The sequence below is a fragment of the Athene noctua genome, chromosome 14, assembly GCF_965140245.1.
Source record: "Athene noctua chromosome 14, bAthNoc1.hap1.1, whole genome shotgun sequence".
Classification (NCBI taxonomy): Eukaryota; Metazoa; Chordata; class Aves; order Strigiformes; family Strigidae; genus Athene; species Athene noctua.
The window spans coordinates 4,578,848-4,602,339 of NC_134050.1; the positions used below are offsets into that span (position 1 = coordinate 4,578,848).

The 23,492-nt window shown below is 38.5% G+C and overlaps 1 protein-coding gene across 4 annotated transcripts in view; it reads left to right on the forward strand.

The window, feature by feature from the left end:
- The window catches only part of MPPED2 (metallophosphoesterase domain containing 2), a 240,608-nt gene that overhangs the window by 47,830 nt on the left and 169,286 nt on the right, over positions 1-23,492 (forward strand). For 3 of the 4 annotated variants that reach the window (XM_074917980.1, XM_074917978.1, XM_074917979.1), the window contains one exon: positions 1,168-1,281. The gene's annotated coding sequence lies outside the window, so the exon portion shown is untranslated. Of the gene's footprint in view, positions 1-1,167; positions 1,282-21,013; positions 21,131-23,492 lie in introns of those variants that run through there. The other variant, XM_074917982.1, reaches the window with a different exon arrangement.

Consider the following 23,492-nt stretch of genomic DNA (forward strand, 5'->3'; position numbering starts at 1 on the left):
GTCCTTCTTAGAAGAAGAGCTAGTTGATAATTTATCTTGTGATTTAGTGTATATATTCTCAAATTGTACTTGCCTATTTGGGTCATATTTCACTTTGAAATGATTTCTAAGGTCTCTTCACAACCTCTGTGGATTTAGCTGTGGCAGCTAAATCTGACAGGGATTATGAATTGGAGCCCTCCACCACCACAGTTCACAGTCCAGAGTATTAAAGTGAACTGAAATCAATAGTGGTTTACATTATAATGTGCCTGGCTCTCAACTGGAAACTGAAGAATGGACACATCACCTGGTTTTGCCTCTTCAGCTTTCAGCAGAAGGTGAGGTGGCCAACACCTTAGTACTTGAAAGCACTTGAACTTTGCTTAATAGGACTTGGAAGAGCTCACAAGGAAATGTTCTTCTTTGATAGTTTGCTTTCTGTGTTGATTGTTCACTTCTTTCCTCTGTGCTTTGGATTATATTTGCTATGTATTAAGTTTGCATGTGTTTCTAATTTACCTAGTTTCTTCGGATTTTGTTATCTCATTCATTTTTGCCATTTATCTCAAATCGCTACCAGCTGTAAATATCACAAGTATATTTTTTCCCACTGTTTTCCTAATTACAAATGAAAATGCTAGCTAAAACCAAAATAACAACCTTCCTATTTCACATGAGGCAACTTCTATATTTAATACCCTGCTTCAAGTCAGTTGTACAGTGCTAGATCTGTTATCTGTATATGAAGACACTGTTCTGTCTCTACCAGTGGTCATCAGTAGAAAAGACAAGGCAGCAACTTGCTTAAGTACACATTTAAACATTGTGTAATGTTTTCAAGTTATTTTTACTGTTTCTATTTTTATCTAGCTGGCTTTTAATTCCTTATTGTCTAATTAAATGTAAAAGAGATACTAGTATTAGGTGCTTCACTTAAAGAAAAAAAAGTTACATTCACCTAATAGAACATTATCAGATGAACAGAATGGATTAGTAATTTAATTAGATTTTAAATAGTCTGTAAACCAATGGTGTTAGGAAGAAGCTGTTCTGCTTCTTCTCTGAGTTCTTTTAAAGCTTGAAAGGCCATAAATGTTCACACACAATGACACTTTTGTAACAGAAATTATTAGGAGCATGTCTTTCTGGTTCTACCAAACAATGCTGTGTTTTCTTTTTTTCTAGATTCTCAGTCTCTTCCCATCTGGCTACAAGTTTTCAAAAATCCCTGTCAGTGCTGTGGTAAGAGTGTCAGTGAAATCCCCCCAAGCCCTGCCATGTGGCCATCTGAACCAACAGGTATGTTTATGCTCTGTTTTCAAGCGTTGCCTTACCTGCTCTTTTCTGTAGTTGTTTTTGATGATTCCAGGACACTGTGACCATCAGATAGCATTGTTGAGCAGTAATGTTAAGGTCCTGTTTTATTTCCATGAAGCAGAAAGACAGCAGTAAACCTTATCACCTGAACTAAGTATTCACAGCATAGCCCCTCTCCCCCTGGGCCTGCACTGGCTTTGTGTTAAACAGCATATTGATTACAAGATTACAGCGTTTTGTGTATAAAAAGTGTATGGTTATGGGCCTTTAGATTTCAATTGCCTATTTATCTCTGTGGAAAATTGTATATATTCACAGAGAACTGCTCTGGGTGGTTCAAAACAATGGGGGGGGGAAATGAGTTGGGACAAAGAAGATACATGCTCTTCTGGGGACTCTGTTCTTCAGCAGTTCCCTGTACCTTCGTGCGTGAACATCAGTGGCAGCAGAAAAGGTGTCAAGGCTTTGCCTGTGTTATCACTGATGCACACTGTGGTGTCTCCTCATTCCTTCCTCTCCCCACCTAGCCACTAAGGGGGATGTGTAAGACACGGAGGATTTCTTCATCCAAGGGACTATATGTGCAGTTGTGAAGCATTTCTACTGTCCTAGATAGGGAAAATGCCATTATCTTTCCAGTGGCTACACCCACTTTCACAGAAGGAATCAAGTGCTGGGTTACAGTTACCTCTAACATAGTGTGTTTTGTGAATGACTGGGTAAAGCAATTGCTTGCACAACTTGGGAATGCCCAAGATGTGGAGTGTCTTGAGTGTGGATCTGCACTGGTACAAGTAACGTATGTATGCATAATTTGCAATAGACCATGGTCCATTTCATCTTATAGTTGTAATCTAGTCTGTTTGGCTGCTCAGTTTATAGATGAGTTAAGTAGGGCTGCTTCCCGGATGGTGTAATATTTCACACTGTGGTGAATTAACTTAAAATCCCATGGCTGAAAAGTGCCTGCATCACTTTCTTTAAAGTGTTCTGAGGTCTGTCTGCCTGCAGCAGTGTATCTACTTTAATTTTAAAAATAATTATTTAATTCCATATTATGTGAGCATATTTGGTCATTCAGGGCAAGTAATAATAATGTAATTTCTCACTCTATTTCTCAGGTTTTAACTCTTTGCTTAATTTTCATGCTATTCCTCCAAATTTTCATTAAAACTTTGAAAGGCTAACCTAATATTAAGAACTGGATGCTAGTATAAGTGTTAGAAATAGTGATGAAAACTTGAATCTGTACAGCAAAACTGTGTTGTTAATGAAAAGTGGAGATTGGCAGATATTGAGAATTTCCTGATGATTTGGATGCATTTAAAGTATTCTCTTGATACTTGTACACCATCCATGTTAAGAATATTTATTTGGTCATACAAAGGTCAACTACAGTTCAGTGGCCATGAGGAGTGAAGAATAGGCCTGTATTTGCTAGAAGAAATATATTTAGAGACTTTTGCACCAGGAGACGCTGATCCATTATGATCCCAGTAGGATAGGCACTTAGATGCTGTAAAGTGTCATTTAAATGGTACTTATTAAAGCTAACACTAAGGAGAGAAAGAGAATGGTAAAATCTAACATTCTTTTAGATGCTGGGAACCTCGAGCTCTGCAGCATCAAAATGGGCCTCTGATCCACATACAGCACACCGTGCGGGCCTCTCTGTGGAAAGTGTTACCCCATTTTGGTCATTGAAGCTATTATAGCACTTTCTAACAAGAAATCAACTCTATCCATCATTCCTACTGTCAGACAGAAAGGATGTTCACGTGAGAACTTGTTGCTGCCCTTGTCAGATCAAGGCAAGGCCAGTCAGGTGACATAATTGCCAGTACCAAGTGGGAGCTGCCCACAGGCTCCTCTGTTACAATTAGCACTGTTTAGCCTAAGTTTATCCTGCAGCCAAGGGGTATTGCAGCACATCCCAGGCCTGAGGACCAGGCAGCACAGCACAAGCCCAGGACTGCTCAAGTTAACTGTTAGGTGGTTCACTAACTCCTCGGTGTACGGTGGTGTTCTGGTTAGGATCACTGCAGAGACCATGTCCCTTTGGTTCACAGCTCAAAACTATAGTATTGAAATGGGAAAGAGAAATCACTGATCAGATGGTATCCAGTGTTGCTCACCTTTTGGAAGCTCCAGTGTTAGTCTAGCACATATTCTTACTCTGCCCTTTTGAATGAAAGTTGGGATCCCAACAATGTGTGTATCTGGTCTGCAAAATTGATTGCTAGTATTTTGAAATCAACACCAGGATTATTAAAAAACAGTTACAGTTCTTGGATGCAGCTCTAGAGTTTTATATGCTTTAAGTCAGCAATACCTCTTTAAGGAAAGGCAAGATAGTCACCAGCTATTGATATACTAGAAAGAAAAGCTTCATTAATGTATTTTATGAGTGGGAAGAATTCAAATATATCCCAATATGATCAGTCTTGATGTTACTTCTTTGCCACAGCTTGAAAAGGGGAGAATGTAGAATTAATTGAGTCTGAACTAAGTCTTTGGATAAAGTCACAAAAAGAATTGTGCACATTAAGTCTTGATGCTGACCTTACTTAGGAACTCCACCTGCTCAGTCTGTGCTGCCTCTTCACTGCATAACCTGAACCCCTTCATTATGCAAAATATTTGAAATTTATAACACTACATTTTTCTAGACATCATCTGCTGATTTACAGATCAGCTACTGAGCAGCATTGGTAGCAGAATATTTGTAAATATTTCAGATTACCAATTCCAACCAGACTAAATGTGAAATATGTAATTTATACAAGAACATAACAGGAATCAGCTGCAAAGTTGTGAAAGTAGGGAAACTTGAATTTCCTTAACAGATACTGTACTAAAATTTTGATCATGTTTGATACCCCTATTACCAAAAAAGGCTGTTTTTTAAAAAATATAAACTTTAGTTGAAGATGCAAAATTGATTTTTTTTTTTTGCGTGCACAATCCATATTGTCAGGTAACTTGTGCAAAAATCAAGGCAGAGGCAAAGGAGATATTAGAAAATTTGAACACGGGAACCGTTGGAGAAGTGTGAGTCTTGGTTAAACTTTTGTATAACCTGCACTGAGATGCTTGTTATGAGGTATTGTGGGGAAGCATTTTGTCACTTAAGATAATCTGCAGGTTATATGTATGAAAATAGAAGAATTGTGACTCCTGCACTGAGTATCCTTCAGCCATAAACCTCAAGTGATTGTGCATACACACACACACACACACTTGTGTGTGCCATATGCAGCTGTTTGGTTTGTATTCTCAAATGGGTTTTGTAGCCATGCTTGTTGCCAGTTTTTACTTTGCCTGTGTTGCTGTTCATCATGGTCTGTTGCCCAGTGCAACATCAAATGTAGTGTGCTCTCTAGTCTGTAAATGCCAATGAGTAATTAGTGTTTTAAGGATCAAATCTTGTGATAAGAACTACAGTGCCCTAAACTGTGGCAGGTAAAACAAGTAGGGTGATCCATAAGTGAAAGAGCTGTATCCTTCTGATTACACTGAATTACCTGAATTTCAAATCTTAAAAATGTAGGGTTTCTTTAAAAACAGTATATTTAAACCAGATCAAATGCTTTTTCTACTTCAAGGTGTTTAAGGATATTTTGGAAGGACTCCACAAAGTAATTATTACCCAGTTCTATAACTGTTACAGAATGCAGGGAACTCAAGAGAAACTAATAATTAAAATCTTAAATGAGTGTGGTTTTGGTGCTAGGTTATTTTTCTTCTTCCCTCCTAGAAAATTCAGTTGTTCAGTGCCTGCTAATTAGAGTAGGGATGGTCTATATTAGATTACCTTCTCTCCTCCCCCTTTCTGGTATATTTGGAGAGGTATGTTTCAAATTATTTACAGTCTTGAACTGGTGAGATATTCCCAAATGTTTCACTGATTTTCTTTTTTTTTTTTTTTCCTCCTGTTGTCTTAGATTTAATATAATTAGTTCTCTTCATTAGGTCACTCAGGCTGATGTATATCCTGAATGAAATACTCTTATTTTCTATTTAACTAGCAGTTATAACGCACTTAACCCAATAGGATATTATATTTATCTTGCTGTTTTAAATCTCTATCTCCTGCATTTCAAAACTATGGGGTTAAATTTATATTTACTGCTCTATGCAGTATTTTAACATCTTAAACTGTTCAGGAGTTTTTTTGCCATCAGGACCATATTGTTTTAAACTTACCCTGAACATACACCCAAACTATGCACAGTGCTGTTGAATCTGGTCCATTTGTATGAGATGTATGAAGCTTTGATTCCTGATTTTTTTTTTTGGTTGTTTGTTGTGAAGATTCCCTCTCTTCTCTCCTCCTTTGCCAGTCTGGTCCCTTTCACTCCTTCTGGGGAGTCGGGAATAATCCTACTATTAAGACGAGGATACACAACCTCTATTTTTTTCCTGCCATGTCCAAAGCAGTCTCCCATCCAGTTGCTAAATGTTTTGTCCTGTTGGCTCTTTTATAGACCAGGTTATTAGGAAGTAGAATATTGATTATTTGGGATGAGATTTCCAAAGCTTGCCTAGAGGGTTGGGGTGTCCAATTAGAAATTAATGACCCAGAGGCAGCTTTGAAAATCCCACCTGTAGAGTTGAAGCTTTTAAATGAGTCTGAAGTTAAGAGTGCAGCCATAATGAGTGCACAAATGGTGTGATATTTTCCCGTGATTGGAAGGAGTGTGAAATAGCAGCTCTCTGTCTTAATGTCAAATAATTAAGGAAGTTACCGGAAGTAGACTTTAGATCAGTAAACTGATTCTCTGTTCTTTGGAACAGGCTAACAGGCAGTTATCTAAAAATACCAAGGCATAGTACAGCCCCAGTAATGACAAGTTTTGTCTAGGAAGTCTGTTGTATCTGTTTTGTGAAGACAGTTAATCAGAAACTTTGAAATAAGCCTAGAGCAAGAACAAAAGCAGGAAACATAGATGTAGATTTTTTTTTTTTTCCAATAGAGTGAAAGTGATTTTTTTAGGGTTTTAAGAAGTAAAAGGAATAGTACATCAGCTATAAGAATAAAACTAAAGCAAGGCTCTTGTGTGCCAAAGATTTTTTTTCTTTTTTTAATGATTCCAAGGGTATGGCAGGTGAATCCATTTAGCAAGTCTAATGACTGGAAAGTGGAATGTTTTTCAAATAGCATGGATGAAACGATCTGTAGCCCATCAGTGTACAGCTGGAATGATGTCATACATGGTTATGCTTTAATTCTTCCTGCATTGCTAAAGGGGGAACGGGGTCTATAATATCCTCAGACTGCCTTCTTGAATGCAAATCCTCAAGCTGGAAATGGAGAGCCTTCTCTCTCTCCACATGACTAATGTTAATTTCTTTAGCAGAAAAAATTTAATATGTCTCTCTAATGGTAAATTACCATTTATTGTAAATGTGCCACATAAAGGAAGTAATAAGTCATTATTATTGACCTATTACTGTTCTTTCTGTTTTACCTTTAATTAAATAAAAATGTGCACTTTGAGTTAATATGCTTTTTTGTTTGAATATTCTTTTATTACTCCAGAACTGGTGCTGGTGCTCCAACACACTGTAGTAATTAAAACTTCCTCTTACATTTTGCTTAAGCTGGGGGTGAAGTTTTCATCTTAGTTTTTCTCCTTTAATTGGATTCCTCCACCTCATTTCTCTCTTTCTGAGCCTTCCACTCCCAATACCATATTATTAGGTGGTTTTTCTATTCACTTGTTTGCTCCTCAAGCACAAAGGTGGAAGTTTTTCTGTGGGGAGATAGTACCCTACTGAGCTAATAATAAAATATGTTAGTGCTTAAAAGAGTTGATTATAAAATAGATAAATAGAGTCATTATAAAGGAAAGCCAGAAATTTGCAGGGTGTGAGTGATGCTACAGTGCTGGTAGAACAACTGAATGATTGAGGTGTTGGAGTAACATGTGTGCTGGACAGTGTTAGAAAAGAGCCTCAATTCTGTCTTCTCAGGACAACTTCTGCGTTTAGAGAAAACTGCAGGTAGGATGGAATTTATCCCAAAATAGGCTCAGGAATGGAGATCGTAGTCTGGGAACCTAGAGGCTAGGTACCCTATCTATAAAACCAGCTATGCTCATTCTTTCTCATGTTTTGGTTGTTGGCTTTTGGTTTTTTCCTCTTGGGTCAGTATTTCTTTCTGCATAATAACAGAGGGTTAGCAGGAGGAATCACAGGAATTGCTCTGTAGCTTGATATACACCCTGGGGGAGAGGCACTTTCCTTGGAGCTGAAAGCATAGATTTGAACCTTGTTAGGTAGGAAGGCTTTGAGCCTGAGTTCTTACACCCCAAACAAAGGTATGAGTGTTGTGATAGATGAACAGTGCAATCACCACCTTATTATCAGTTGCATTTAGAAAACCCCTAAAATAAAACGGGAAACCCTGATCAGGTCTCATAAAGGACAGATGAAACCCCTACTCAGAAAAAGATCCAGTACTCGGTGTGCTAGCACTTTACCTCTATGAACAAATGTATTCACTCTGGCATTTAAGATGCTCTGTGCACTCAGATTTTTCTCTGGACTTCAGTGCATTGGTTATTTTGAATCCCACTCTGAAATGCCAAGTTCCTCCATGCATTGCAGACATCAGACTCTGAAATCTGAATTCCCTCCTTGGGATCAGAAGCCTAGAAGTTAAATGTCATTGCTCATTCTTTATGGAGCCCTATGTCTTTTATTGGACATATGTAATCCCAAGTGTGTAGGCAGAGTGCAAAGACAATATGTTACCTCATGTCTCTTTAGTGATCCTGTTGCAGTAATTGTCACTAGGGGTACTCCAGGGTCACCCTTGTTCAACTAAATGTTGGCAACAATACTGTAGTTACAGTGGGGCCAAATCGTTGCTCTGTAGGTCTGTTAACTCTAATTAAAATATGCTGATATAAAAGTAACAGTGCACCAAAATTATCACAGTATGATAGAAATGCAGCCACTTAAAATTGATCTTCAGCTGGCTGGTAATGAGCATGTTAATAAATTTTGGTACTTCCTAAGTCAAAATTTAGAACGGAGCCCAGTCTTTGTTCTCCAATGTACATGACTAATCCCACTAAATGTGACTCAATCTCAATATTAGCTCTCTAGCTCCTTGGCATTTTTTAAAAAAAGATATTACAAAGTTTGGAAGTAAAAAAATTGCTGCTATTATTTGAATAAGAGATGCTAAAGAGCATTGCTAACTGAGGCCCGTAAGTCCCCACAGACCGTTATGACTGTTGATAAGCATGGCAGTCTGGGGATATTGCTGAAGGAGTAAGAAAACCTGCTGAACCACCTGTCACTTTGAATTTTTCCTTGCACATAGATATTTTTCTGAACTGTGAAGTCTTCTGAAGTGCTGAATCTATTAAAGTTTGTTTCCTGGTAGCCATAGTTCCCTTTGTCACCTCTCCTGCAGCCTTTCTATTGCTTCCCCAGTCTTCCTATACATGCCCTGCTCCTCCCTTTGCCTCTGACCTTGATCTCTTTTCCCAGAGATCTTTTTCCCTCTTCTTTCCCCCAGTCCCCCGGTACCCTTCACTCTGTGCATTTGTTCTTTCCTTCCTTCGTGATGCCTTCACTTACCTGAACTTTATGTGAGAAATACTGCGAAGAACACAAGTAACTGAGACCAGATAGTAATGGAATAATGCATTTTAGCTAATTGCCTCTGTCCAAGGGAAAAAAAACGCATCCTTTCTGGCGCAAGTGGCGTTGCCCTAGAGTGGAACTTAGAAGAAAAATTTCCTAGAATTCTTACATGTTGACCTATTCAGCTCAAACTTTTAAATCACTAGTGACTGTATTGGTAGTCTTCGGCAATGGTCCTTAATAAGATGAAGAAAAAATAGAAAGTATAATTTCACTTTTAATGTTCTTTGTATAAGAGTTCTGATGTAGAAAATCAATGCTTTCTATTCAAGGGAAAGCTATTGAAACAAATAATATTACTGCTTGGCAGGCTCAGTGGGCTGTTTGCTTTGATTACATTCTTGCTGACATAGTACCGCACTGGTGTTTAGAAACTTGAAGTGCTTATGCTCTGAAACAATATAAGCAAGTTAGTGTTTGGGATATAGTTGAAGTAAACCTCAGGAACAGATGAGAATATGTTCTTATTTGTGCTCAGAAATTTTTGTATTACTGAGCAAATAGATTTTTTATATCAATTGAATGACAGCTACTGTCCTACAAACCCTTTATTTTGGTAGTTCATGTTTTGGGTTTTATTTAAAGTTTGTTCTTTATTGAATTCTTAAGTAAAAAGTAAGGTATTTGGATTTTTTTTAAAATATCTTTTAGCCCATACCTAATCACAGGCATTTTCCTTGTTATATCTGGAACATAGATTACTCAGTGGTCTTTCTTTGTCTGTGCCAGCTCATATAATTCACATTTTTATTACCCTGATCAATTGAAACATTTTATTAAAGGTCAAAAGAAAAGAAAAATTGTAAAATTAGAAATGGAAATGGATTTGATTAACGATTGAAAGCATAAATATGGAAGCAAATGATCCAATTTATTACCTTTTTCTGTTTAATAAGTATCTTTGTCTTTGATTCCAGTTCTATGTTTTACTCCAGCTGCTTTGACTATACAACTATCTGTTCTTTTTTCTCTCTAGCCATTTGTAAGCATGGGAGAAGTCTGCGTTGACCTATGCATGTGTAAAATGGGTGGTAACAACAGCAGCATATGATGTAGTGTTAGATGCGGTCAAATGTGTTAAGCATTCTTTTTTTCATTTGCAAATTCAATACAGTACTGAAACTGTGTGTGAGAGAGATTGTTTCTCTGAGAATTTAATTGTAATGCTAAGAATTTATTACTATTGAAAGGCTATTTTGCACACAGACTGTGTATGCACAGTGCTTAGAACAGCAGTCACTAGGATTGCGTCTATGCTGCGGTGCGAGTATATTCAGTGATGCTTCGTGACTCTGGTGCTGGCTGCAGATACTGAGACTTCTGCTGGCAGTCAGTCCTGATCTCAGCACCCATCATCTCCCGTTGCTCTTGCTTTTCTCTGGAAGGAGATGGGGTGTTTGAGCAAGAAGGGAGCCGAAGTACAGTAGGTGAACAAATCTGGTGATGGGATGACCAGGACTGGGGAGTCAGCTGCATGTCTGAGCATAGAGTGTGTATCACAGAATCATTCAGGTTGGAAAAGCCCCTTGGGATCATTGAGTCCAACCATCAGCCCAAAGTTCTCCCCTACAGCACATCCCCCAACATCTCATCTAAACAACCCTTAAACACACCCAGGGATAGTGACTCCACCGCCTCCCTGGGCAGCCTATTCCACTCTCTGACCACTCTTTCTGTGAAAAATTTTTTCCTAATGTCCAGTCTGACCCTCCCCTGTTGCAGTTTAAAGCCGTTCTGTCACTAATTCCCTGTGAGAAGAGACCAGCACCAACCTTTGTACAATGCCCTTTCAGGGAGCTGTAGAGTGATGAGGTCTCCCCTCAGCCTCCTCTTCCTCAGACTAAACACTCCCAGCTCCTTCAATCGCTCCTCATAGGATTTGTTCTCCAGGCCCTTCCCAATGGGACCCTTGAGGCCCTTTGGGAAAAGGAAGCCCTCTAAGCAGTCAGTGACCAAGGCATCAAGCAGGAGAAGGTGCACCCTGTGCACGCTGTCTGAAGTGCAACCAGGCTACATCAGAAACCTGTCAGGGAGCAGCTGATGAGGACAGTTGGCCTTAGAGAAGGAAGCTGGGCTGACAGTACAGCTGGATGCTCCCCAGGAAGCTGACCTGGCAAGGCTTCATTCCCCATCGTGACCCAGCTGAGATTATTTGGAGGGATGAGAGTCCAGCCATCCCTGTGACAGAGGCTGGGAGAGGTGCCTCCACAGATCTTCAAATGTCCAGCAGACAAGTGGGTGACCATTTTTATGTTCATTGTGTAAATAAGGCAGTAGTACATAAAATGTCATGTAAAGAAAGTGCAGATAAGCACTTCCTGGACTCTTACACAAAACAATTTGACAGGTATAAATGTTAGCTGAAGACCAAAAATAGATTCAAGTCTTTTATCAGTGATGACTGTATTCAAAAGAGAAAGAAAATGAAGGTATTTTTTTTCTGTAGTAGTAGCAGTGGGGTTTTGGTTTTGTTTAGGAATCACGGTACATCATTTTTAACACTATAAACTCATGTGCCTTATAGCTTGTATAAATATATTTGTATATAGTAGTTTATCTTGTAGTATGAAGTGTTTATCTTAGTGCCCACTGCTTCTATCCTGAATTAACAACTTTCTAGCCTGAATTAACAATGTTAATTCTACTCTGAATTAACAACTTTCTCATAAGCTTTTCAGTGATGATTGCAAATACATTATCCAACACAACCGTGTCTCCAGCAGTGACTATGGCTCCAGTGGTCCTCTTTGGCTGCAGTAATAGTGCTGTTTATGCTTCCAGGCCTTAGTGAGCTGTGGTCTTTCCAGCTGGTCAAGTGTTGATGGTAGAGGTGAGGTGGGGAGCACAGAGAATGTCCAGTAGGAAAGTAAAAATGAAAGTTGGGGATGAGTAGGATGGGAAAACAGTGCTTACAAGGGTTGTTCCAGAAGAGCTGGGAACCACTGCACTGATTTTTGGATATGAAAGTAAGATGCCTAGGACATCCACTTTAGAATTCTTAGTGGCAACAAGCACTTCATATATTTGAAAGCTCAGCTTGCATTGAGGACACTTTTGAATGTGCTCTATTTGCAGAACTGTATTCACACTTCTGTAAATCAAACCCCGTGCCTAAAGTCAGACTGACAAAAAGAAAATTGAGGAATTAGTGATCTTCTGAGAGCAAAAAAGTGATTTAAGTGATTTATGTAGCATCACATAGCACCCGTGGCAGGTGAAGAAGTTGTATACATTTTCCAGGTCAGCTTATCAGCTGACATATCTTTCTTTTTATATCATCCTGGTCTCTTTCAAAACAACTTTTTTTTTCCCCACCCCAATTACCATAGTGCATGTTCCATTAGTTACAGCTCAGTTCCCTCCCCCAAAAACTCTACCATGTGCAAGGAACGAGGCAAGAGACTTGTTAAAATATCATTACAGTCGGTTTTGTACATGTTGCGCCATTACACACAAGGGAGTGAATGGAATGGTATGGTTACCCCTGGTTTGATACTTCTCAGGTTTAGAATTCTGGATTTTTGAAAACTCTGTTGTAACAGATCATACTGTTGTAACACAAGGGGTTTTTTGTGTGCAATTATACTCCAGATATGTTAATATGGGGTGGTTGAGAAGATTGATGGATTCTAAATATATCAACGGGGAATTAGCTGAGGGTATCTCAAGGGGTTTTTTTAGAGACAAACAAGACAAGACAGTTATTTTGAGCAACAGTCATATAATTCTTTTACATGGAACAACTCTTTGAGAGATGTCTGATTCACTGATGATTAAAATTATAAATGAGTCTTGTTTGGCCTGAGTGATTATGTTCATGCTCCAGTGACCATGGCCTCTAAGTACTAAGGCATATAATTAGACCCTTCTTTGACCTTTCAATATCATGTTGACCATATCTAGGCTGTAACAGATCCATAGCCTAGATAGTTGTTTAGGACCAGATGGTGTTTTCATGCAAAATTAACGCAAGAGGTTGCTTCAAAGCTCCTTGTTCCATGCATAGCACAAGAATAGATTATTGAAACAGGGGCTCTGGTATGATATGATGAACTGTAACTGAACTTACTGAGGATGGGCACTTTGTATGTGTCATCTTCCTTCCCGTCCAGTATTCTCCATTTCATCGGGAAGATGTAGGTTTTAATCTGACTGTAGAAATAGTGAATATATTTTACCAATAACAGTCTTTTACGTGTTTAGCTAAATACAATAATTCTACTTTCAGAATAGCATAACGAGGTACATGATTTGCATGAAGCATCTACGCTTTGTACATCCAAAGTAAGCATTACCTTCCCAAACTGCGGGAAGAAGAGGGGTTTTTAATTCAAATGTAATTATATAGTGTGGGAGACTTTCACATATTAAATCCGATTATTAATTCCTTTTCCTGAAATTTTAGTTTGGCCATTTCCACTTTAAGCTTTTTAAATGTTGACAATGTTTGTAGGATGAAGGGTCACACTAAGGAAGATGACAAAACAGAGGACACTAACTACTTTCTAAAAGTTCAGGCTCATCAGGATATTTCAAGGGAATGTTTACCTTGGCTGTCGTCTTCTAACTTGAGGAAATTCACAGCAATGTCTGACTGCCCTCCTGGTGTATGAACACAGTACTTCTTTTAGGTACCCAAGAATACAAATGATAATTCTGGAAATTATTTTAGATATCCAAGAATACAAATAATCATTATGGGAATTATAATAATTATGGAAATTATAAAATCATTATGGAAATAAAGTTACGAAGTAGAAACTAGAGAGGTGTACCTATCAGTTTTACATCTTCATTGCAGCTGTTACTTCACCTTACCTACTTAGGAATTCATCAAGAAATAATGAAACAATCCTTAATATTCCATTCAGTCTTTAAATATGTGCATAGGAAGGCATAAGACACACAATTTTTATATATACATTGATTTGATGCTAACAAGTTGACAAGATATTCGACTAAACTATACCCTAGTGTAGCTTTAGTACTGCTTTATGGAGAATTAATATTGCCTGTTTTTTTCCAGTCAACTGTGAGAATTTCTGTAGTGCACAGTCTCCTTTTAATGCACTCAGGCAGACTTTGGAAATGAGGTCCAGCAGTCACTTTTTCTGGCAGTGTCTCCACTTTCCACATGTTCATGTAAATGATTTACATCATCTTCTTACCCTGTCCCCAGCCAAAGTCTGTGTTCTGTACCTACTGCTGCAGGTAATGGGCCCAAGATGTATTTAGAAGCCCAGGATGAGGGGTTATTGAATTTACATACTTTGTGTATGAGGCATACGAAAGTCATATAAAATAGTCTGACTGATGTCGACAGCGTAAAGGAGTATAATACTTCTCAGTTGTTGATTTTAAACTAGCCTTTTGGTAAACGTGTCTTTGGTTCTGATGTTTCTGGCTTTTAACTGTGAAAGAAATTGGTGTGGGTTTTTTGTTAGGTTTTTGTCCCCTTAATCTGTTTAAACTGGGCTGCTACATATGCTGTCTTTATAGTCAAGGGTTTTCTGTTTCCTTTTGTGGATTCCATGCATAAGTCAGGAGTAACCCACTGACTTAACAGTTAGAGTAGCTTTGTGTGGTTATGAAATAGATAAAGATTTGGTCTCTGTGTTAAGTATCATTGAGTTCTGTTGGGTGTAATTTCTTTCACAAGTATTTATTATAAAGTCTGACTTGCTGGAAGTGGTGTGCCTGTTCATGGCATAGAATTGTTTCATGAGCCCAGTTTCTCTTTCCTCTGAAACTTATATAAAACATGTCCTGTGCAAATCATTGCTCTACTGGAAAAGTACTTGTAGGCTAAGGTTGTACTGAAAGGGCTGAATAAACTGTAATTCTTCATTTATGGGGCTGAAGGTAGTGGAAAGTGTAATCTGAATTGGAACCTTTTTTTAATTACTAAGGAAGATTGCTCCCGGTCGTTGTTTAATGTAATCTTTCATTCTAAACCACTGCCAGGAGGTTGTGTCATCCACTGCTGAAATAGATCTAACACTTTTATTTAAACCATGTTAGCAGCGAGAAAAGGGCATTGGTAGGAGAGCTGTGGAGACATGACCCTTTATATAACTGGGTCTTCTTTTTTGGAGTTTACATTTCTTAGGAAAGAGATGATAGGGAAAGGATGGATGGATGGATGGATGGATGCATAGATGGATGGGGAAGGGCTTCCTATTGTCCTTTAGGAAATTAGTGCATGTTACTTGTGTGTGCCTGGGGAGCTGTGGGGCGATGGGAGCTGTAGGGAGTTACAGCTCCAGGAAGCAGCCTATGGGAGAGACTGGGGCCTGTGTAGCTCCAGAGAACACTGAGCCTCAGGCACTGAGTGCCTGGAAAGTCACTCAGGGTTTGAGGTCTGGCCAGTTCTGTAAAGGATGGATTTGATCCTCCTATGTTTCTCGTTCCCTTTCTGTCACCTCTCATAACTCCTGTCAGCTCCCCTGACTTACACTTTGAAAGGGACAACTCCTGTTCATTCTTCTGTTCTGCAGGGAAGAGATGCTGCTTAGCCTGGTAGCCCAGGAAATTTTGAAGTGCTTCTGAGAAACAGATCTAATATAGGAGTCCCTAAGAAACATGAGTAAGGTGGCTTAGGATATAATTTTCTAAGAGTTTTTTTAACTAGTACAGAACCTTCTTTAATAACCATGTGGTTTCTTTTATTCTATTTTATCTAGTTATACTGGTACTGTCATTCAGTTTTTCAAAATATGAATATTCCCTTTTTATTGTAAAAAGAGGGTTATAAAAAGATGCTGCTCAAGAAAAGAGAGCACACCTACTGTGTTAAGGCCTTGCCCTCTTTGTGGTTACTTGGGAGAATGCTGTCCTAAAATAACCCCTCTCCCAAGACAAGCATATCAAAAGCATCTCCTTTCAATTGATTGTATTTTAACTATTGGCTATGAAATCCTGATTTAAATATGAATAGGTGGTTGGGTTTTTTTCCTGGAGTTAAATTCTTCTATTTGATTTTGGGTCTTTGCTTGTGTATTCTCATTTGTAAGGCAGCTGTTTAGGCTTATGCAATACTAGATAATGCTGACTGAACCTCCTGTGTTTGTTTGCATTATGCTTTTGTTTTACTCTACAGTTCCAAATGATAGGTTGCAGTAAGTATTCAATTTTCTGATGAGGCTTAAAAGAACTTTGGCTCTCCAATGCATCGGCACATGACTCCTGTTTCACCATGATAAGAAAGTGTTTGCCTTTAGGGAAAAGGAAAATGATTGAATGCGTGTGTTTTACATTACTTGAACCATGAGCATTTTACTGAAACAGGCCAAGACATTAACAAGGGTTTGACCATGAGGGAATTAAGAGTCAGTTGTGTATCTTATATCCCAGTCAGATGTTGCTTTCCTTTTCTTTTTTTTTAAAAAAAACACAACAAACCAAACCAAAACCCAGTGCTGGAGTTTAATGCAGTTGGTTCTATATAAACATATATAGATAAGAGCATATGTGTGTCCTTCCACATGCACAAATGGCCTGTTTGCAACATCTATATGTAAAGTACAGCATTGTCACTGAATATTAACAGTGGTCCTCAACTAACAAAATGTATTTTGAGAAGAAAATACCATTTTAGCATCTACATAGTGGTCAGAAGTAATGAAGAACAAGATGTGGTTATACCAAGTTCAATGCCATTATTCATATAGATTTGAATATAAATCAAATGTATGTAAAACTTATTTGTTTTATATTTATTGCATTATAATTCCTTCGTAATTATTTTAGCCTTCATCTAGACTTCATGTCATTTTCAGACCTTAGACCCACTCTCCTTTGGGAGTTGTCTGGCCACAGTCTGCCTTCCTTGAAAAATTTTGGGTTGTATCTTTGAAGTCTCCCCTGAGCTGTATCCAGAAGTATAATTGCTATGAATCATTGAGATTCCACTTGTCACTCTACCCCCTGAAAGGGAAGCCACTTGGATGGCAGTTCAGATGATAATCTAGATTTTGCAGCATGATCCTTTGTGCTGTATCAGTACTGATGTTCGTCCATCCACTTTCTTTCAAACAGTAGCTTCATTGATGTCCTCTTGTACAGCATGATGTAGGGGGCAACCACTGGACCTTTTGCTGATATTTCGTAAGAAGTTATATTCTAAAATATGAGAATTGTTTGCAACAGTATTTCATAACCAAGTTGCTTCCGTAGACTAAGCCACACCAATGAATAGGGCATGGAAGAGAAAAATCCTGAAATCTTCCTACCAGAAATAGAATGGCACAATTCACAATGCCTTATCATTTCAAACACCGATGTGATAAAAATAAATCTTCATTAGATGCAATTCAGCCCTCCTCCTGAAGCTGGTAGGGCGCTAGTGGTTTATTGTAGGATCGTAGAATCATCTAGGTTGGAAAAGACCCTTAAGATCACTGAGTCCAACCCTTAACCTAACACTGCCAACTCAAGTTTAAAACTCTGGAAATGGTCACCTCATTGTTTACAGAATGATACTGCAAACTCTTGGAGGTGCCGGGTTGCCGGCCCTCTGGGAATCACCATATAGACCACTGAGGCTTGTGCCAACTCCCTTCCTGGGCAGCTCTGGGATTAAGCCCTTAGCCAAGCCTTGTTATTTCATGCATCCTGGTGAGACAGTGGGGACAATGTGTTTCAGAAACTGAAATGGTTGCAGACTGCATGTTTATACTCATTAATTGCATGGACCAGATCCTCCGGCTGTTTATGTCAGCCTGTGCTGATACAGCGTATGTGTCTATTTATCCTTCTGTAGATTTTGTTTCATTCTAACGATAGACCTTACGAGACCACAGCTCTTAAGATCCTTCCTTATATGTGCCCAGAGTTTCACACTGATCTACAAGATAAACTGTTTAGACTCCAGCCAGTCTTTCTGGTGGGAGATTTGGGTAGTTTCTGAGGCCTGTTATTTTTCTTGCGCTGCCAGGATTTCCTGAGGGGGACACAGGAACTTTAGGCCTCATGGAACACGCAGAATTAACCTGTGAAATCAAGATTTTCCCTGCAACATAAGCTGTCACCCAGGAAAGCAGTGTACAATGCATTTGTGAAATGTATGAAAAGAAGTCCAGGAATTCAGTTAATTAACCACATCAGTTTCTTAACGTGATCAATTTTAATTAAACTGAATTTTAATAGAGATCTGTGTAGTCTGTAGAGAGCAATTGCTAATTCTACAAAGCATGTGCTGCTTTTCACTTCAGATTTGCTCCCATCTAATTAATATGGATAGGGCATTAAGCCTTTTTGGACTCTGGTGGTTTTCATTTCATGACTATTAATGATTTTAATGAACTGGACTAATTCAGTAGTTTTCATCCTAGTGTTTCAGAGCTTTGTTCATCACAAATTTCAGGTTTATAATTGGTTTCCAGGTCTTAACAGTGGTCATTGATCAGCTTCAGCAGTTTCTTTTACAACCCAGTAGGAACATAAGAAAAGTTTTTAACCCTTTGCTAGCACAAGGGCACATCAAAACTGCCTCAGTATCCAGAGAAAGATGGGATCTGTGAGTTCATTGAATGTGCCAAATTGTGTCTGAATGCAAGTTGTGTAGAAATGTTTCCATTTAGGACGTAAGACAAATGAAAAAGCAAACATGCAAGGTGAAAGTCTGTCAATCTTAATGTATAATTATGTCACACAGTTTACAATAGAGGACCTGGTTCTGCACTGTTCCTCATGCTATTTTTTTATACCAATACAAAACTAAAAGCATTGCTATTCTAAATGTGTATTACCTACCTGGTTTTATATATGTGTGTATATATATGTAAAAAAATATATAAAATGGTTATGAGAAGTGTGGAGACTACTTGTTCCCACAGGGCCACGTGTATTCAAAATTTTGCGTTAATAAATCAACAGATCTTTTTAACTCTTTCTGTACCTTATGTGTTTAGATTAAAAACCCCTCATAGATTCATCCCTCTGGCTGCACAAAGACTGTCACAAAGTGTATCTCTCAGTAGAGGCCTTTAGTGTGCTATGTATTATTACTAAGAGCAAACACCTTCTTTCAGTATGACTTAACTCTGCTGTTAAGTAAAAATGCATATGTATTATTTTTACATTTAAAAATATTAAATATTTTCAGTGGGATTTGAGCAAGAAACCTTGTTACCTGTAAGGCAAGTTTTATTGATTCCTACATAAAACATTAATGCTGGAAGTTCTCTTTCAACAAGCAAAGCCCCTGGTTTTGTTCATTCTTGTAGCGCTGTCTTCGTGGTCTTTGAGAACTTTAGGACAACCAATTCAGAGGAAGCAAATAGTATCAAGTTTCATTTTTAAGTCCATTGGTCATCTTAGACTTGGGAAAATAAAATTTTTTTTAAAACTTCTGCAAATTTGTTTTAGATGTAAACACTTCTTTCATTTACAAGCTACACATTATGCTTTGCCGTTGTTATAGACAATGCGCTGAGCTGTGGAAATAAGAAGCAGCCATAAGTGTCATGGTGATGGTGTTGGTGTTTTGTTTGTTGAGTATCTTGATCAAGACTGAGTGTAGAAGGTAAAACAGAGTTAGCTCACTGCACGGTGTACTCGGCAGGTACTTGGCTGTTTGCAGATGGCCATCTGCAGAAGGACACAGCCTGCTGTGAGACCACTGCTCATTGGCATGGGAAGGCAACGTGGGCTGGTGAACTGTGGGCATCAACTTCCTCTCAGATGAGTCAGGAAGGAGCCGTGCTCTGCAAGGCCCTTGTTCAGTTGTGTACCATCTTTTTATTTCTCTTTCTCATGAGCCATGAATATTTGGAGTCAGTGAAGATGTAGCATTTCACACCAGCAACTTCCTAATGTTTATATATTTCTAGTCTTCATTTACTTAATTTTGAAGTGTTAATGACAGCTTGGAATGGTATTTGCAGTCTGGAAAAAAAAAAATGCACATCTTATCTAGAGGCAAGTATCAAAGATCCCATATATGAACCTCGAGTAAAGCATCAGTAGGCTATGAATTAAGGCTGAAAAATAATGTGGTGTGGGGGTTTATGAATTTTCATTTGAATTCTGCTAGAATAAATAATAGCAGCTTTTGATACAACACTAGAGATATCTTTCATAGGTTTGGTGCTGAATGGAACTGTATTTGTGCCACTTCACCAGTATCAGTCAGTACTATTCGCCCATCATCTACCACTGCACGTTGCATAATTGTGTTCAAGTTCTGAATGCATAAAAGCAAGTTACAAGAGAGACAGGCTTATGTTTATTCAAAAGTTTAAACAATGATCATAACTATTCCTTGTGGTCCTGTAATCTCTGCAGGCATTAGCACAGGGTTCCCATTCCTTCAGAACGATACCTTGCTCTCTGACAGAAGGATCTCTTTCCTACTGCTGCCAGCTGTAATCTCTTTGGTTGTACCTGAGATGAGAAGATTCTTATCCAACTGTGCTATGGTTTGGAAATATCTGTTTCAGCATTGATGTATGCAACTCTATCAGCTGCAGTAAAGCTCCATCACATTTTCCAACTGTCATCCCACTTCAGTCCTTGTCAGGGTTTTGGTTTTTAGCTAGTCTGCCCTCAGACTATGCCACTTCTTAAGGATATGAGGAGGATAGAAAGTATAGATGTGTAATACCAAAACTGTTGGATTGTTAAACAACAGTGGTGAAAAAGATGCTAATGACTTTCATTATTCTCTGAAACAATGTGCGCTTTTTTTTTCTGAGCTCCCTTTTTTCATTCACCTAGCATTTTTAGAGCTTTTAGTGTTTGTAAAACAATGCTGTCTGAGTCAAAGCTAAGAAACATGCTGAAGCAGTAGGATCTAGCGAGTAAGGTAGTGAAAGATGGTGAATGGCATTTGACAATGGTTCAATATTTTCACTGAAAAGTGAATAGAAGCTCTCATTTACTTGCTGTTCATGAGGTGTGAACTTGTCTGTAGTCTAGCAAGCTTCTGTTATAAGGTGCTGTGATGATTTCTTGGAGTGAAGATAAGGGAGATCTGACCATATGCTTATTACATTTCAAGAAAGAGGAGTTACCCTTGGATTTCTGCTTTGTCTTGAATAGGTTTTGAGACCACTGGAAAAATGCATAAGAAAACCCTTCTGGACAAAATTGACAAAGTAGAATGCCTCTGACTCCTGGTCCCTTTCCCTGTTTGCTCTGTCTGCCTTCCAGAACAGACTCCTGGGAGGTGAGCAGTATTCTGACTTTGTGATGACGTGCAGCAAGATTTGCAAGACACTGTCTGTGTGCGTGTGTGTGTGCGTGCACGCCCCAGGCAGGATTTATTCATTTCATCTAGTTTACAGTATGCTGCCATGATTCTGTACAGTCTGAAAACATTCTATACAGAAGGATTAAGAGCTGGGTTTAGAGCTGTAAGAAATACAGATATGTAACCATGTTTTATAATCTATTAATTCCCTTTCAGTGATGAGTGTAAATGTTAATGTGCTAACATAAAATCCATTGACACTGAGACACCACTGTTAAAGATATCGTATAGGTAAATTCTTCATCTTATAGTGTGGTCCACAAGGATTGTCTGGAAGGTGTTTTAGGGTGAGTGTATCTAAGGAAAGCTATGGTCTCAGTTAGAAGCAGTTTGCCAATCAGATTTTAATCATTATGATTGGTTGGCTCTTTTCATGTCAGTAGGCCAAGAAGGTGTTAAAAAAGCAGATGCCAATTTATTCCGTTAAGTTGAAAGTGGCTTCTTCAGTTTGCAGTTTTTCCCTTTGATATAATGCAAGTGCTACTGAAGACAGTAGAACAAAAGGAGAATAAATAATGGGGAAAAAAAAAAAAAAAACAACACCAAAATAACATTAAAATACAACAGACTGCAATCTGTTTTATTTAAGGATGTGGTTTTGTAATCAAGGGTCAGAGGAGAGGAAAAATGTTAAGAACAGTGCCAGAAAGGGACAGAACTATATTATGTTGTATATCTAATACAGTCCTGAACATAGTGTTGCTGCACCACAAAAAGCAGCTGTGATTTAGAAAATGGTCACGTTTGAAATGTCTAGATTCCAGTTTTCCTTTTTCTTTCATCATTGCAGTCAGCATAGTAACAAAAAATAGCTCTCGTGATGTCATAAACTTTACTGAAGAAAGCAGTGTCTTTCTTGAATTATTTATTTTACATAAAACATTTATAAAGTGCTACCAGACAACATGTAAGAGCAGTATAATAAAATCAATAAGCATTAAAATCAGAATTAATTTAGGCACCTTGTACATTCTGTGGGATTATACTTCAACTGTGCCCTGTATGTGGCTGCAAAACACCTTTTCTGCCATCCTTGATCCTGTGGCCTCTCTGGAGAGCCTCTTGATATTTGAACGATGTTGCTGGACTGTCCTCAGCCAGTTCCCAACTATTGCCAAGGGACCGTTTCCCAACTGGGACCTGCATGTCATGGTTTGTGCTGGGTTTACCACTCTCCCCCTCCCCAACTCCTGTGCCGCCTTATGCTGTTGAGCACCAGTATTCTAGAGGAAGTTTGAAGTGTAGCGCAGAGTTGGTTGATTTGGCCCATGAAGCACCGCCCCTATAGCTGAGCTTCAGGTCCCATGAACTCCCTTGGCACAGCAGAATAAGGACCAAGGAAATGACCTATTCCAATGAACGGTGATCCTTATTAACAACTTTGGAAAGACGATAAAACTCTCAACATAAGAAATAAAAAGCAGCTAAGGAGTTCAGTAATGTGGAAAGGAGGTAAGAAACCTTTTGTTCTTACTGAATAAATACATTTGTAGTTATCTGAATTAATAATGTCTTACAAATATGGGACTTCTAAGAAATGACAGCATTATATTAAGCATATAAGTGTAAAATAAATGACACCTCTTTGTTTAAAAGCCAAGTGTGTACGTGTGTACAAGACAGAGGCACTGGACTCTGCAAATACAGTTTGGTAAGTGAAATTACATTATTTTGTCACACAAAAGTTTTGCAGAGTACACTCTGGTGTCATAATTCTGTCACAAAATATTTGTTTTAAATTGCTGAGTGATAGTTTTGTTGTGAGGTGGTGCTGGTGCAGCCAAATACCTCTTTGAGAGTGCTGCTTCATCCCCTCGTATAGTTCCCGGGTGCATCTCTTTAGTTCATCCTCTGGTGAGACTTATACCCTGGTGAGGTATGTTATCATACTACCAACTCTTGCTGTGCTCAGTATTTCTCATCTGTTTGTTTCAGAGCTATCTCTCTGGCTTTCCTGAATTAGTACAGTATAGTTCCCCTGAGGAAGTGTTGATATTTCTTGCTGATAAGCTCTCAATATGTTTCCCAATAATAACCTGTCAGATGCTCTATGCTCTGGTGTGATTTCTTGGCATGTAATTTGATGGTGGTGTGCAACAGGTCCCATCTAGTTTCTAGACAATCTCAGCCAACAGATGGTCCTCATATTCGTACCTCTTCTTCTTGGTAATTCTCTTGGTTCAAGATCACAAATGCAATTAAGTATCTGGAAATAATTGATTTTGTTTTTATAGAGTCTTTAGGTCAGCTGCTGTAGGGAGAAAAAAATCTGGCAGAA